This window comes from Oncorhynchus tshawytscha, unplaced genomic scaffold (assembly GCF_018296145.1).
Source record: "Oncorhynchus tshawytscha isolate Ot180627B unplaced genomic scaffold, Otsh_v2.0 Un_contig_12861_pilon_pilon, whole genome shotgun sequence".
Taxonomy (NCBI): domain Eukaryota; kingdom Metazoa; phylum Chordata; class Actinopteri; order Salmoniformes; family Salmonidae; genus Oncorhynchus; species Oncorhynchus tshawytscha.
The window spans coordinates 7694-25000 of record NW_024608246.1 but is presented as its reverse complement, the minus strand read 5'-3'; the positions used below and the strand labels follow the sequence as shown (position 1 = coordinate 25000).

Below are 17307 nucleotides of genomic sequence, written 5' to 3'. Positions count from 1 at the left end.
AGTGACGTGTGTTGTTCCACACAGCGGTAGGAGGGATAGAGAGCAATAGAGTGAAAGATTGGTTTAGTGTGACCCTCCATTATTTCTGAACGTAACCTAGTAATACTGCCTGTGTACATCTGGGTAGCCTGGTCCCAGGTCTCTTTGTGCTGTGTTGTCAAACTCCCGTTGCCAAACTCCCGTTCCCGTTGCCAAACTCCCCGTTGCCAAACTCTCCCGTTGCCAAACTCTCCCGTTGCCAAACTCCCCGTTGCCAAACTCCTCCCGTTGCCAAACTCTCCCGTTGCCAAACTCCCCCGTTGCCAAACTCCTCCGTTGCCAAACTCCCCGTTGCCAAACTCCCCGTTGCCAAACTCCCCCGTTGCCAAACTCCCATTGCCAAACTCCCCGTTGCCAAACTCCCCCGTTGCCAAACTCCCGTTGCCAAACTCCCTGTTGCCAAACTCCCCGTTGCCAAACTCCCGTTGCCAAACTCCCCTGTTGCCAAACTCCCCGTTGCCAAACTCCCGTTGCCAAACTCCTCCGTTGCCAAACTCCTCCGTTGCCAAACTCCTCCGTTGCCAAACTCCGTTGCCAAACTCCTCCGTTGCCAAACTCCGTTGCCAAACTCCCCCGTTGCCAAACTCTGTGAAATAGAAAGAGATGGGGATGAGGATAAGTTTAGTGTGACTCTAGATCAAAACACAGGAATCACATTCTATTGGCTTAAACCCTAAACGGCAATCTCAGACAGGATGTTGACAGTAAATCCCAGACAGGATGTTGACAGTAAATCTCAGACAGGATGTTGACAGTAAATCCCAGACAGGATGTTGACAGTAAATCCCAGACAGGATGTTGACAGTAAATCCCAGACAGGATGTTGACAGTAAATCCCAGACAGGATGTTGACAGTAAATCCCAGACAGGATGTTGACAGTAAATCCCAGACAGGATGTTGACATAAATCTCAGACAGGATGTTGACAGTAAATCCCAGACAGGATGTTGACATCAAATCCCAGACAGGATGTTGACAGACAGGATGTTGACAGTAAATCCCAGACAGGATGTTGACAGTAAATCCCAGACAGGATGTTGACATCAAGGTTCCTCTCTCTCCCCAGATGGAACACTCTCAGAAGTATGGGAAGATCTTTAAATCTCGTTTTGGCCCCCAGCTGGTTGTGTCTATCGCAGGGCGGGATCTGGTTGCCGAGGTGCTGAGGACGGAGGTGTTGCCCGCAGAGAGGCAACATGGAGTCCTGGAAGGAGTACCGCGACCTGAGGGCGATCTGCCCGGACTTATCTCAGCGTGAGTCTGACCTCTGAACTACGACCTGTGACATCACGGGGCGCAAAATGTTATACCGCCTTTTTGAAAGGAGGAAAATCTAGAAATGATTCACACGGAGAAGTAGTATCGACTTCAGTTAGTTGTAAAGAATATTTTTGTGTAAAATCATCAACGTGTACATAGGAACAAAAAAACGAGATGTTTGATAAGTGAAGAATGTGTTTCTCAGAGCTCGTACATATTGTTCCGTAAAACCAGTAATGTCATGTTTCCATTTCAATGTATTCTTATTTGTTACTTTAAAAAAAAGACTTGACAAAAACTCTGAGGAAGGCCGTGAGGCCGATACGTAAAGCTCTGAGGAAGGTCGATACGTAAAGCTCTGAGGAAGGCCGTGAGGTCGACACGTAAAGCTCTGAGGAAGGCCGTGAGGTCGATACGTAAAGCTCTGAGGAAGGCCTTGAGGCCAACACGTAAATCTCTGAGGAAGGCCGTAAAGCTCTGAGGAAGGTACGATACGTAAAGCTCTGAGGAAGGTCGATACGTAAAGCTCTGAGGAAGGTCGATACGTAAAGCTCTGAGGAAGGTCGATACGTAAAGCTCTGAGGAAGGCCGAGGCCGTACGTAAAGCTCTGAGGAAGGTCGAGGCCCGATACGTAAAGCTCTGAGGAAGGCTCGAGGACGTAAAGCTCTGAGGAAGGCTGTGATGCCGAGAAGGCCGTGAGTCATCGTAAAGCTCTGAGGAAGGCCACGAGGCCGACACGTAAAGCTCTGAGGAAGGCTGTGACCCGAGGCCGATACGTAAACTCTGAGGAAGGCAGTGAGGCCAACACGTAAAGCTCTGAGGAAGGCCGCGAGGCCAACACGTAAAGCTCTGAGGAAGGCCGATACGTAAAGCTCTGAGGAAGGCCGCGTGGCCGATGCGTAAAGCTCTGAGGAAGGCAGTGAGGCCAACACGTAAAGCTCTGAGGAAGGCAGTGAGGCCAACACGTAAAGCTCTGAGGAAGGCCGCGAGGCCAACACGTAAAGCTCTGAGGAAGGCCGATACGTAAAGCTCTGAGGAAGGCCGCGAGGCCGATACGTAAAGCTCTGAGGAAGGCCGCGAGGCCGATACGTAAAGCTCTGAGGAAGGCAGTGAGGCCAACACGTAAAGCTCTGAGGAAGGCAGTGAGGCTGACACGTAAAGCTCTGAGGAAGGCAGTGAGGCCGACACGATAATCTCTGAGGAAGGCAGTGAGGCCGACACGTAAAGCTCTGAGGAAGGCAGTGAGGCCGACACGTAAAGCTCTGAGGAAGGCAGTGAGGCCAACACGTAAAGCTCTGAGGAAGGCGCGAGGCCAACACGTAAAGCTCTGAGGAAGGCCGATAAAAGTTAAATAAAGGTCAAATAAATATCCCTCATGATTGCGGGAATCTTCCCAACTGGGATTTCTGTGAAAACCTTTTAGTTAGTTGTCTCTGACCACCTTCTCTCCCTTTCATCTCTGTAGGGAGGGTGAGGACTGGTTGAAGATGCGTAGCATCCTCCGTCAGCTGATCATGAGACCGAAGGACGTGGCTCAGTTCTCTGACGACGTGAATGCTGTGGTGGAGGACTTGGTGAAGAGAGTGGATACGCTGAGGAGCCAGCAGTCAGACGGACTCACTGTACTCAATATTAACGATCTGTTTTCAAATACGCAATGGAAGGTGGGTAGTGGGTACAGGGAGGGTGGGTAGTGGGTACAGGGAGGATGGGTAGTGGGTACAGGGAGGATGGGTAGTGGGTACAGGGAGGATGTGTAGTGGGTACAGGGAGGATGGGTAGTGGGTACAGGGAGGATAGGTAGTGGGTACAGGGAGGATGGGTACAGGGAGGATGGGTACAGGGAGGATGGGTAGTGGGTATAGGGAGGATGGGGAGTGGGTTCAGGAGGATAGGTAGTGGGTACAGGGAGGATGTGTAGTGGGTACAGGGGAGGATGGGTAGTGGGTACAGGGAGGATGGGTAGTGGGTACAGGGAGGATAGGTACAGGGAGGATGGGTAGGGGTACAGGGAGGATAGGTAGTGGGTACAGGGAGGATGTGTAGTGGGTACAGGGAGGATAGGCAGTGGTACAGGGAGGATGTGTAGTGGGTACAGGGAGGATGGGTAGTGGGTACAGGGAGGATGGGTAGTGGGTACAGGGAGGATAGGTACAGGGAGGATAGGTAGTGGGTACAGGGAGGATGGGTACAGGGAGGATGGGTAGTGGTACAGGGAGGATGGGTAGTGGGTACAGGGAGGATGGTAGTGGGTACAGGGAGGATGGTACAGGGAGGATAGGTAGTGGGTACAGGGAGGATGGGTAGTGGGTACAGGGAGGATGGGTAGTGGGTACAGGGAGGATGGGTAGTGGGTACAGGGAGGATGGGTAGTGGGTACAGGAGGATGGTAGTGGGTACAGGGAGGATGGGTAGTGGGTACAGGGAGGATGGGTAGTGGGTACAGGGAGGATGGGTACAGGGAGGATGGGTACAGGGAGATGGGTAGTGGGTACAGGGAGGATGGGTAGTGGGTACAGGGGAGGATGGCACAGGAGGATAGGTAGTGGGTACAGGGAGGATGGGTAGTGGGTACAGGGAGGATGGGTAGGGGTACAGGGAGGATGGGTGAGTGGGTACAGGGAGGATGTGTAGGGGTACAGGGAGGATGGGTGAGTGGGTACAGGGAGGATGGGTAGTGGGTACAGGAGGATGGGTACAGGAGGATGGGTACAGGGAGGATGGGTAGTGGGTACAGGGAGGATGGGTAGTGGGTACAGGGAGGATAGGTACAGGGAGGATGGGTAGTGGGTACAGGGAGGATGGTAGTGGGTACAGGGAGGATGTGTAGTGGGTACAGGAGGATGGGTAGTGGGTACAGGGAGGATGTGTAGTGGGTACAGGGAGGATGGGTAGTGGGTACAGGGAGGATGGGTAGTGGTACAGGAGGATAGGTACAGGGAGGATAGGTAGTGGGTACAGGGAGGATGGGTAGTGGGTACAGGGAGGATGGGTAGTGGGTACAGGGAGGATGGGTAGTGGGTACAGGGAGGATAGGTAGTGGGGTACAGGGAGGATGGGTAGTGGGTACAGGGAGGAGGATGGGTAGTGGGAGGATGGGTACAGGGAGGATGGGTAGTGGGTACAGGGAGGATGGGTAGTGGGTACAGGGAGGATAGGTACAGGGAGGATGGGTAGTGGGTACAGGGAGGATGGGTAGTGGGTAGTGGGTACAGGGAGGATGGGTAGTGGGTACAGGGAGGATGGGTAGTGGGTAGTGGGTACAGGGAGGATGGGTAGTGGGTACAGGGAGGATGGGTAGTGGGTACAGGGAGGATAGGTAGTGGGTACAGGGAGGATAGGTACAGGGAGGATAGGTAGTGGGTACAGGGAGGATGGGTAGTGGGTACAGGGAGGATGGGTAGTGGGTACAGGGAGGATGGGTAGTGGGTACAGGGAGGATGGGGGAGGATGGGTAGTGGGTACAGGAGGATGGGTAGTGGGTAGTGGGTACAGGGAGGATGGGTAGTGGGTACAGGGAGGATGGGTAGGGTAGTGGGTACAGGGAGGATGGGTAGTGGGTACAGGGAGGATGGGTAGTGGGTACAGGGAGGATGGGTAGTGGGTACAGGGAGGATAGGTACAGGGAGGATAGGTAGTGGGTACAGGGAGGATGGGTAGTGGGTACAGGAGGATGGGTAGTGGGTACAGGAGGATGGGTAGTGGGTACAGGGAGGATGGTACAGGGAGGATGGGCAGTGGGTACAGGGAGGATAGGTACAGGGAGGATGGGTACAGGGAGGATGGGTAGGTAGTGGGTACAGGGAGGATGGGTAGTGGGTACAGGGAGGATGGGTAGTGGGTACAGGGAGGATAGGTAGTGGGTACAGGAGGATAGGTACAGGGAGGATAGGTAGTGGGTACAGGGAGGATGGGTAGTGGGTACAGGGAGGATGGGTAGTGGGTACAGGAGGATGGGTAGTGGGTACAGGGAGGATGGGTAGTGGGTACAGGGAGGATGGTACAGGGAGGATGGGTAGTGGGTACAGGGAGGATGGGTAGTGGGTACAGGGAGGATAGGTACAGGGAGGATGGGTAGTGGGTACAGGGAGGATGGGTAGTGGGTACAGGGAGGATGGGTAGTGGGTACAGGGAGGATAGGTAGTGGGTACAGGGAGGATGGGTAGTGGGTATAGGGAGGATGGGTAGTGGGTACAGGGAGGATGGGTAGTGGGTACAGGGAGGATGGTAGTGGGTACAGGAGGATGGGTAGTGGGTACAGGGAGGATAGGTAGTGGGTACAGGGAGGATGGGTAGTGGGTACAGGGAGGATAGGTAGTGGGTACAGGGAGGATGGGTAGTGGGTACAGGGAGGATAGGTAGTGGTACAGGGAGGATGGGTACTAGTCAGTTATCACTCCAGTATATCAGGTTTCATGTAGACTCCTGTATCTGTTTAGTCTCTGTGGGAAGTCTGTTATTGAGGGTGCAGAACTCCTTTACAGGTTTGGCAGACATCATTTCCATTTGTCATACCAGCTAAACTAAAACTAATAAACCTCAACTTTCTTGTGCTCTTTTTTTCCTTCTATCTTCAAGTTAATTTACCTTCCTCCTTTTCTTCTCCCAGGTATGGCAGCCATCTTGTACGAGGACCGTCTGGGCTGCTTGGAGAATGAGATTCCTCAGAAGAGCCAGGACTACATCGCAGCCCTGCACCTGATGTTTAGTTCCTTTAAGATGACCATGTACGCCGGGGCCATCCCCAAGTGGCTCAGAACCGTCGTCCCCAGACCCTGGCAGGAGTTCTGCAGCTCCTGGGACGGACTCTTCAGTTTCAGTACGTTTCGCTGATGCTGCATTTCCACTGATGATTTACCACCCGGTGTTTCACCTTTAAAAGACTGGTGATTTACCACCCGGTGTTTCACCTTTAAAAGACTGGTGATTTACCACCCGGTGTTTCACCTTTAAAAGACTGGTGATTTACCACCCGGTGTTTGACCTTTAAAAGACTGGTGATTTACCACCTGGTGTTTCACCTTTAAAAGACTGGTGATTTACCACCCGGTGTTTCACCTTTAAAAGACTGGTGATTTACCACCCGGTGTTTCACCTTTAAAAGACTGGTGATTTACCACCCGGTGTTTTGACCTTTAAAAGACTGGTGATTTACCACCCGGTGTTTTGACCTTTAAAAGCCTCAGACTGGTGATTTACCACCCGGTGTTTTGACCTTTAAAAGGCTCAGACTGGTGATTTACCACCCGGTGTTTGACCGTTAAAAGCCTCAGACTGGTGATTTACCACCTGGTGTTTTGACCTTTAAAAGCCTCAGACTGGTGATTTACCACCCGGTGTTTGACCTTTAAAAGACTGGTGATTTACCACCCGGTGTTTTGACCTTTAAAAGCCTCAGACTGGTGATTTACCACCCGGTGTTTCACCTTTAAAAGACTGGTGATTTACCACCCGGTGTTTCACCTTTAAAAGACTGGTGATTTACCACCCGGTGTTTTGACCTTTAAAAGACTGGTGATTTACCACCCGGTGTTTTGACCTTTAAAAGCCTCAGACTGGTGATTTACCACCCGGTGTTTTGACCTTTAAAAGGCTCAGACTGGTGATTTACCACCCGGTGTTTGACCGTTAAAAGCCTCAGACTGGTGATTTACCACCTGGTGTTTTGACCTTTAAAAGCCTCAGACTGGTGATTTACCACCCGGTGTTTGACCTTTAAAAGACTGGTGATTTACCACCCGGTGTTTTGACCTTTAAAAGCCTCAGACTGGTGATTTACCACCCGGTGTTTGACCTTTAAAAGACTGGTGATTTACCACCCGGTGTTTTGACCTTTAAAAGCCTCAGACTGGTGATTTACCACCCGGTGTTTTGACCTTTAAAAGCCTCAGACTGGTGATTTACCACCCGGTGTTTTGACCTTTAAAAGACTGGTGATTTACCACCCGGTGTTTTGACCTTTAAAAGACTGGTGATTTACCACCCGGTGTTTGACCTTTTAAAGCCTCAGACTGGTGATTTACCACCCGGTGTTTGACCTTTAAAAGCCTCAGACTGGTGATTTACCACCCAGTGTTTCACCTTTAAAAGACTGGTGATTTACCACTCAGTGTTTTGACCTTTTAAAAGGCTCAGGCTGGTGATTTACCACCCGGTGTTTGACCTTTTAAAAGCCTCAGACTGGTGATTTACCACCCGGTGTTTGACCTTTAAAAGACTCAGACTGGTGATTTACCACCCGGTGTTTGACCTTTAAAAGACTGGTGATTTACCACCCGGTGTTTCACCTTTTAAAGCCTCAGACTGGTGATTTACCCCGGTGCTTTGACCGGGTGGTAAAGGGTTCTACATGGAACCAAAAGGGTTCTACACGGAACTCAAAATGATTCTACCTGGAACCAAAAGGGTTCTACACGGAACTCAAAATGATTCTACCTGGAACCAAAAAAGATTTTTACCAGGATCCATAAAGGGTTATCCTATGGGGACAGACGAAGAACCCTTTTCAAACCCTTTATTTCTCTGGATAAGAGCGTCTGATAAATGACTCACTTGTGAATGCATGTATGTAACCCAATACTGTTGTTCTGGACTAGAGATGAATATGTTACCATAACCCTCTCCCCCTCCCCCAGGCCAGATCCATGTAGATAAGCGTCTGGGGGAGATCCAGGATCTGGTGTCCCGAGGAGAGACGGTGAAGGGGGGGCTGTTAACTCACATGTTGGTGACCCGAGAGATGAACCTGGAGGAGATCTACGCTAACATGACTGAGATGTTACTGGCTGGGGTGGACACGGTGAGCAGTAGGGGAGATGTTACTGGCTGGGGTGGACACAGTGAGCAGTAGGGGAGATGTTACTGGCTGGGGTGGACACAGTGAGCAGTAGGGGAGATGTTACTGGGGTGGACACGGTGAGCAGTAGGGGAGATGTTACTGGGGTGGGGTGGACACGGTGAGCAGTAGGGAGATGTTACTGGGGTGGGGTGGACACGGTGAGCAGTAGGGGAGATGTTACTGGGGTGGACACGGTGAGCAGTAGGGAGATGTTACTGGGGTGGACACGGTGAGCAGTAGGGGAGAGATGTTACTGGGGTGGACACGGTGAGCAGTAGGGAGATGTTACTGGGGGTGGACACGGTGAGCAGTAGGGAGATGTTACTGGGGTGGACACGGTGAGCAGTAGGGGAGATGTTACTGGGGTGGACACGGTGAGCAGTAGGGGAGATGTTACTGGGGTGGACACGGTGAGCAGTAGGGGAGATGTTACTGGGGTGGGGTGGACACGGTGAGCAGTAGGGGAGATGTTACTGGGGTGGGGTGGACACGGTGAGCAGTAGGGGAGATGTTACTGGGGTGGGGTGGACACGGTGAGCAGTAGGGGAGATGTTACTGGGGTGGACACGGTGAGCAGTAGGGGAGATGTTACTGGGGTGGACACGGTGAGCAGTAGGGGAGATGTTACTGGGGTGGACACGGTGAGCAGTAGGGAGATGTTACTGGGGTGGACACGGTGAGCAGTAGGGGAGATGTTACTGGGGTGGACACGGTGAGATGTTAGGGGTGATGTTACTGGGGATGGGGTGGACACGGTGAGCAGTAGGGGAGATGTTACTGGGGTGGGGTGGACACGGTGAGCAGTAGGGGAGATGTTACTGGGGTGGACACGGTGAGCAGTAGGGACACTGGGGTGACACGGTGAGCAGGGGGAGATGTTACTGGGGTGGACACGGTGAGCAGTAGGGAGATGTTACTGGGGTGGACACGGTGAGCAGTAGGGGAGATGTTACTGGGGTGGACACGGTGAGCAGTAGGGGAGATGTTACTGGGGTGGGACACGGTGAGCAGTAGGGAGATGTTACTGGGGTGGACACGGTGAGCAGTAGGGGAGATGTTACTGGGGTGGACACGGTGAGCAGTAGGGGAGATGTTACTGGGGTGGACACGGTGAGCAGTAGAGGAGATGTTACTGGGGTGGACACGGTGAGCAGTAGGGGAGATGTTACTGGGGTGGGGTGGACACGGTGAGCAGTAGGGGAGATGTTACTGGGGTGGACACGGTGAGCAGTAGAGGTGATGTTACTGGGGTGGACACGGTGAGCAGTAGGGGAGATGTTACTGGGGTGGACACGGTGAGCATTAGGGGAGATGTTACTGGGGTGGACACGGTGAGCAGTAGGGGAGATGTTACTGGGGTGGACACGGTGAGCAGTAGGGGAGATGTTACTGGGGTGGACACGGTGAGCAGTAGGGAGATGTTACTGGGGTGGGGTGGACACGGTGAGCAGTAGGGAGATGTTACTGGGGTGGACACGGTGAGCAGTAGGGGAGATGTTACTGGGGTGGACACGGTGAGCAGTAGAGGAGATGTTACTGGGGTGGACACGGAGCAGTGAGCAGGTAGAGCAGTAGGGATGTTACTGGGGTGGACACGGTGAGCAGTAGAGGTGATGTTACTGGGGTGGACACGGTGAGCAGTAGGGGAGATGTTACTGGGGTGGACACGGTGAGCAGTAGAGGTGATGTTACTGGGGTGGGGTGGACACGGTGAGCAGTAGGGGAGATGTTACTGGGGTGGACACGGTGAGCAGTAGGGGAGATGTTACTGGGGTGGACACGGTGAGCAGTAGGGGAGATGTTACTGGGGTGGACACGGTGAGCAGTAGGGGAGATGTTACTGGGGTGGACACGGTGAGCAGTAGGGGAGATGTTACTGGGGTGGACACGGTGAGCAGTAGGGGAGATGTTACTGGGGTGGACACGGTGAGCAGTAGGGGAGATGTTACTGGGGTGGACACGGTGAGCAGTAGAGGAGATGTTACTGGGGTGGACACGGTGAGCAGTAGGGGAGATGTTACTGGGGTGGGGTGGACACGGTGAGCAGTAGGGAGATGTTACTGGGGTGGACACGGTGAGCAGTAGAGGTGATGTTACTGGGGTGGACACGGTGAGCAGTAGGGGAGATGTTACTGGGGTGGACACGGTGAGCATTAGGGAGATGTTACTGGGGTGGACACGGTGAGCAGTAGGGAGATGTTACTGGGGTGGACACGGTGAGCAGTAGGGAGATGTTACTGGGGTGGACACGGTGAGCAGTAGGGGAGATGTTACTGGGGTGGGGTGGACACGGTGAGCAGTAGAGGAGATGTTACTGGGGTGGACACGGTGAGCAGTAGGGGAGATGTTACTGGGGTGGACACGGTGAGCAGTAGAGGAGATGTTACTGGGGTGGACACGGTGAGCAGTAGGGAGATGTTACTGGGGTGGACACGGTGAGCAGTAGAGGTGATGTTACTGGGGTGGACACGGTGAGCAGTAGGGGAGATGTTACTGGGGTGGACACGGTGAGCAGTAGAGGTGATGTTACTGGGGTGGACACGGTGAGCAGTAGGGGAGATGTTACTGGGGTGGACACGGTGAGCATTAGGGAGATGTTACTGGGGTGGACACGGTGAGCAGTAGGGGAGATGTTACTGGGGTGGACACGGTGAGCAGTAGGGGAGGGTTAACCCAGCTACAACGTTTCTCCCCCATTCTGTTGGTTGGAGCCTCTCAGGGGGTGTTTAGTCTTGGTTTCCACCAGACATCTCTGTGTGTGTGTGAACTGTGTGTATAGCAGAGACTGCCAGAGTGTGTGTTGTGGGATGTCAGATTAATGTGACGTGTCAATGAGAGGTGGCCTGGGGGGGGGGTCACATCTTGGCAGGAGGGTTGGGTTTGCAGACTGCCTCTCTCGAGCCTCCTCTCAGCTCCTCTCAGCTCCTCCTAGCTGTAACAGTGTGTTGTGCTCTGGGAGGTGGAGGAGAGTTTAAGCCCTGCAGGAGGCTGTCATATGATTCCCCCTGGTTGCCAGGGTGTTGCCAGGGTGTTGCCAGCTGAGGAAACCAAGAGAAGGATCAAGCCTCTGATCTTCCGTCCCTCCTTCTGTCTGTGTGTCCTCGCTGGGACGCTGACCTCAGGATGAACCCTGCTAGTGAAGGCGTTTGGAGGGATGGAGGGAGAGGGAGGGGGAGATGGGAAGGGGGAGAGGGAGGGGGAGATGGGGAGAGATGGTTGTGAGAACAAAAGGTCTAGCCCCATTTTATACCTGGTTCTAACATGTGTTCTTTGTCCTGATCTTGTCCCATTTTGTTTTAGACTGGTTTAAATGTTTTTAGAAGTTTCATTGTGATCTGATTGCGATCAGATCTTCCTGACCACCTCCGAAGGTAGTCAGATTGTGTCTGGATATCAAGTGTAAACAGATCTGGACGGTCAAACCATTTGAAATCATCGTTATACCGCCAGGTCGCACCATTTTAAATCATCGTTATACCGCCAGGTCAAACCATTTGAAATCATCGTTATACCGCCAGGTCGCACCATTGACTTTATGGCATCAATAATAGACTCAAAATTAACTGTATTCGTATTATTTTGAAAAAAATATCCTTCAAATAATTTGCATACAGGGAGGAACCAGGATATATGGTTACCATGGAGACACGGTGGACAACATACAGGGAGGAACCAGGATATCTGGTCACCATGGAGACACGGTGGACAACATACAGGGAGGAACCAGGATATCTGGTCACCATGGAGACACGGTGGACAACATACAGGGAGGGACCAGGATATCTGGTCACCATGGAGACACGGTGGACAACATACAGGGAGGAACCAGGATATCTGGTCACCATGGAGACACGGTGGACAACATACAGGGAGGGACCAGGATATCTGGTCACCATGGAGACACGGTGGACAACATACAGGGAGGGACCAGGATATCTGGTCACCATGGAGACACGGTGGACAACATACAGGGAGGAACCAGGATATCTGGTCACCATGGAGACACGGTGGACAACATACAGGGAGGGACCAGGATATCTGGTCACCATGGGGACTCGTTTTAATACCGTGTGTAGATACAACGGCTACGATGTGGGCACAATCAGATTGTGGATAAATGTTAGCACCAGGTATAAACGAGGTGTGTGTGTGTGTGTGTGTGTGTGTGTGTGTGTGTGTGTGTGTGTGTGTGTGTGTGTGTGTGTGTGTGTGTGAGAAAGGGATAGAAAGAGAGAACAAAAGCAAGGTCTCTCTGCGACATAATAACCGCTGTGTGAGGGAGGGAGGGGGGGGGAGGGGGTTAGGAGAACAAAAGCAAGGTCTGTCTGTGTGACATAAGAACCGCTGTGTGGGGGAGAGGGAGGGAGAGGGAGAGGGGGGAGAGGGAGGGAGGGAGAGGGAGGGGAGGGAGGGGAGGGAGGGAGAGGGAGGGGGGGGAGAGGGAGGGAGAGAGAGAGAGAGGGGGAGAGAGGGTGGGGAGAGGGAGATGACTACAAAGGGAAGGAGAGGGGGGAGGAGAGGGAGAGGGAGGGGGAGAGAGGGGGAGAGGGAGAGAGAGAGAGATGACTACAAAGGGAAGGAGAGGGGATGGGGGATTTGAATAAAGGAACGAGGAAATGGAGAACTGAGATTAGAGGTAAATTGGAGAGGAGACGAGGAAACAGGGACAGTTGAATAGTTATAGGAGACATTAGGAGACATTAGGAGACAACACACAGTGTGTTTGAGACAGAGAAACAGTTGAATAGTTATAGGAGAAGGAGAAAGGGTGTGAGTAGTGTACTAGACTAGAGGGAGGAACACCCTATTCCCTATATAGTGCACTACTTTGACACCCTATTCCCTATATAGTGCACTACTTTATGACACCCTATTCCCTATATAGTGCACTACTTTATGACACCCTATTCCCTATATAGTGCACTACTTTATGACACCCTATTCCCTATATAGTGCACTACTTTGACACCCTATTCCCTATATAGTACACTACTTTGACACCCTATTCCATATATAGTGCACTACTTTGACACCCTATTCCCTATGTAGTACACTACTTTGACACCCTATTCCCTATATAGTGCACTACTTTATGACACCCTATTCCCTATATAGTGCACTACTTTGACACCCTATTCCCTATGTAGTACACTACTTTGACACCCTATTCCCTATATAGTTGCACTACTTTATGACACCCTATTCCCTATATAGTGCACTACTTTGACACCCTATTCCCTATGTAGTACACTACTTTGACACCCTATTCCCTATATAGTGCACTACTTTGACACCCTATTCCCTATATAGTACACTACTTTGACACCCTATTCCCTATATAGTGCACTACTTTGACACCCTATTCCCTATATAGTGCACTACTTTGACACCCTATTCCCTATGTAGTACACTACTTTGACACCCTATTCCCTATATAGTGCACTACTTTATGACACCCTATTCCCTATATAGTGTGCTACTTTTGATGTAGGGAACAGGGTGCCATTTCTGTTCTATAACTCCCATAAACCACTCTGTCTGCTCGTTTATTGACCTGTCATTCAGACGTATTCCTGTAATGTGGATTGGTTGTCAGATCTGGGATCAGAAACCCAGAGGGCAGTGTCCTGTCTATGGCTGCAGTAACCTCTGGTTCCTGTCAGTTTAACACAGCAAAACCCCAATGAGCCCAATGAACCCACGATCCTCAGTCAACCAGGAGCCCTAACAACCCCGATCCTCCATCCTCAGTCAACCAGGAGCCCTAACAACCCCCCGATCCTCAGTCAACCAGGAGCCCTAACAACCCCCACGATCCTCAGTCAACCAGGAGCCCTAACAACCCCGTCCTCAGTCAACCAGGAGCCCTAACAACCCCCACGATCCTCAGTCAACAGGAGCCCCAACCCCGACGATCCTCAGTCAACCAGGAGCCCTAACAACCCCGGCGATCCTCAGTCAACCAGGAGCCCTAACAACCCCGACGATCCTCAGTCAACCAGGAGCCCTAACAACCCCGACGATCCTCAGTCAACCAGGAGCCCTAACAACCCCCACGATCCTCAGTCAACCAGGAGCCCTAACAACCCCGACGATCCTCAGTCAACCAGGAGCCCTAACAACCCCGACGATCCTCAGTCAAACAGGAGCTGGACTTTCTGATTTCTCTATCGTTGCCTTTCTAACTTGTTGGAGGAAGTGGAGGCTGGTGGAGGGAGGAAGTGGAGGCTGGTGGAGGGAGGAAGTGGAGGCTGGTGGAGGGAGGAAGTGGAGGCTGGTGGAGGGAGAAAGTGGAGGCTGGTGGAGGGAGGAAGTGGAGGCTGGTGGAGGGAGGAAGTGGAGGCTGGTGGAGGGAGGAAGTGGAGGCTGGTGGAGGGAGAGAAGTGGAGGCTGGTGGAGGGAGGAAGTGGAGGCTGGTGGAGGGAGGAAGTGGAGGCTGGTGGAGGGAGGAAGTGGAGGCTGGTGGAGGGAGGAAGTGGAGGCTGGTGGAGGGAGGAAGTGGAGGCTGGTGGAGGGAGGAAGTGGAGGCTGGTGGAGGGAGAAAGTGGAGGCTGGTGGAGGGAGGAAGTAGCTATTTTTCTTTAACCAGGAAACCATTTAAGGGTAATTAACCATATTTAGCTAGCGGGGGTCAAGAGGTCAACATTCAGAGGAAAAGGCAGCAATGGATGTATGGAAAGGTATTAAATACATCCAGCAACAAACTAATGCTCTCTCTCTGTGTGTCTCTCCATCTAGACATCATTCACCCTGTCCTGGGCCTGCTACCTCTTGGCCCGTCACCCTGAGGTCCAGCAGGAGATCTACGAGGAGGTGACGAGGACTCTGGGACACGGGACCATCCCCACCGCTGATGACGTCCCCCGTCTACCCCTCATCAGAGGACTGGTGAAGGAGACACTAAGGTACACACACACACACACACACACACACACACACACACACACACACACACACACTCTCTCTCAACTCTTTAAGAAAAGTAATGACTTTTAAAGTCTCTCTCCCTCTCCTCTCTCTCTCTCTCTGTCTCTCTCTCTCTCTCCTCTCTGTCTCCCTCTCTCTGTCTCTGTCTCTCCTCTCTGTCTCTCTCTCTCTCTCTCTGTCTCTCTCTGTCCTCCTCCTCTGTCTCTCTCTGTCTCTCTCTTCCTTCTGTCTCTCTCTCTCTCTGTCTGTCTCTCTCTCTGTCTCTGTCTGGTAAACAATAACAAATTAACAGTAAACAAAAAGAAAAGAATAAAGTTAATGTCCAGATATGACTTGGTGGTTGGCGGTTTTCCCCTTCCCTCCCCTCTCTACCTTTCTCCCCCTGTCCTCCCCCTCTCCATACCTCTTTCTGTCTCTCCCTCTCCTCTCTCCCCTGTGTCTATTCTCTCTCCTGTCTCTCCCTCTCCTCTCTCCCCCCTCTCTCTGTCTCTCTCTCCCTCCCCTCTCTCTCCCCCCCCTCCATTCCTCTCTCTGTCTCCCTTCCTTCTCCCCCAGAATGTTTCCTGTTCTGCCAGGTAATGGGCGTGATGGATGACTTGGTGGTTGGCGGTTACTTCATCCCCAAAGGGTGATGATGACTGTGTGTCTATATCCCACCCAGGGTGATGATGACTGTGTGTCTATATCCCACCCAGGGTGATGATGACTGTGTGTCTATATCCCACCCAGGGTGATGACCTGACTGTGTGTCTATATCCCAGACCCAGGGTGATCCTCCCTGTCTCTTCTCCTCCTCAGACTCTCCTCATATCCTCCCATGTCTCCTCTCCTCCTCAGACTCTCCTCATATCCTCCCTGTCTCCTCTCCTCCTCAGACCCAGACTCTCTCATATCCTCCCTGTCTCCTCTCCTCCTCAGACCCAGACTCTCCTCATATCCTCCCTGTCTCCTCTCCTCCTCAGACCCAGTTGGCTCTATGTCACTACTCTACCTCCATGGACGAGAGAATTTCCCCGGGGCTGATGACTTCCGTCCAGACCGCTGGATCAGGAAGGACGCTACGGACCGGGTGGATATCTCGGCTCCATCCCGTTCGCTACGGCATCAGGAGCTGCATCGGGCAGGAGGATAGCTGAACTGGAGATGCACCTGGCTCTTACACAGGGGGGGAACCACACACACACACACACACACACACACACAGTATTTTTCTGACAACAGTATCTTGGGTGATCTTGATCCCTTCTCAAATAGACAATAGATTTTCTAATCTTATTCTGTAACAGTGTCTCTGTTGTTCTCAAAATGAAGGCATGACTTAGTCTTCTTCTTATATCAGAAATAGGGGACATTTGGGACCTGATTTAGTCTTCAGCTGGGGTTGTGTTGACCTAGATTAGTTTGTGTTGTCTCTTCTCCTCCTCCAGCTGGTCAGAGGTTAATAATGGTTGTGTTTGTCTCTTCTTCCTCCTCCAGTCTTCTTCTCTCCAGCTGGTTTAATACTGGTTGTGTTTGTCTCTTCTCCCTCCAGCTGGTCAGAGGTTAATACTGGTTGTGTTTGTCTCTTCTCCTCCTCCAGCTGTGGTTAGGTTAAGCTGGTTAATGAGCTGGTTAATACTGGTTGTGTTTGTCTCTTCTTCTCCTCCAGCTGGTCCATGTCTCCTCCAGGTTAATACCGGTTGTGTTGGTCTCTTCTCCTCCAGCTGGTTAATTTGTGTTTGTCTCTTCTCCTCCTCCAGCTGGTTAATACTGGTTGTGTTTGTCTCTTCTTCTCCTCCAGCTGGTTAATACTGGTTGTGTTTGTCTCTTCTTCTCCAGCTGGTCCAAGGTTAATACTGGTTGTTTGTCTCTTCTTCTCCCTCCAGCTGGGTCCAGAGGTTAATACTGGTTGTGTTTGTCTCTTCTCCTCCTCAGCTGGTTAATACTGGTTGTGTTTGTCTCTTCTCCTCCAGAGGTTAGTCAGTTGTGTCAGCTGGTCCAGGTTAATACTCCTCCAGGTTGTGTTTGTCTCTTCTTCTCCTCCAGCTGGTTAATACCGGTTGTGTTTGTCTCTTCTCCTCCTCCAGCTGGTTAATACTGGTTGTGTTTGTCAGAATACTGGTTCCAGATTGGGCTGTGGTCCCGTCACAGAAGAAATCAAAGCCAAAACCCCAGATTGGGCTGGCCTCCTCTGTCCTGCTGCCCCCATCAACTTCTGCAGTTGCCGACAGACAACCCTAGACCAAAACCCACGGCCTCCTCT

At 52.0% G+C, this 17307-nt stretch overlaps 1 pseudogene; it reads left to right on the top strand.

Annotated features, from left to right (window-relative positions):
- Nucleotides 1-16197, top strand: part of LOC112242082 — an 18270-nt pseudogene extending 2073 nt beyond the window's left edge.
- The last annotated feature ends 1110 nt before the right edge of the window (nucleotides 16198-17307 follow it).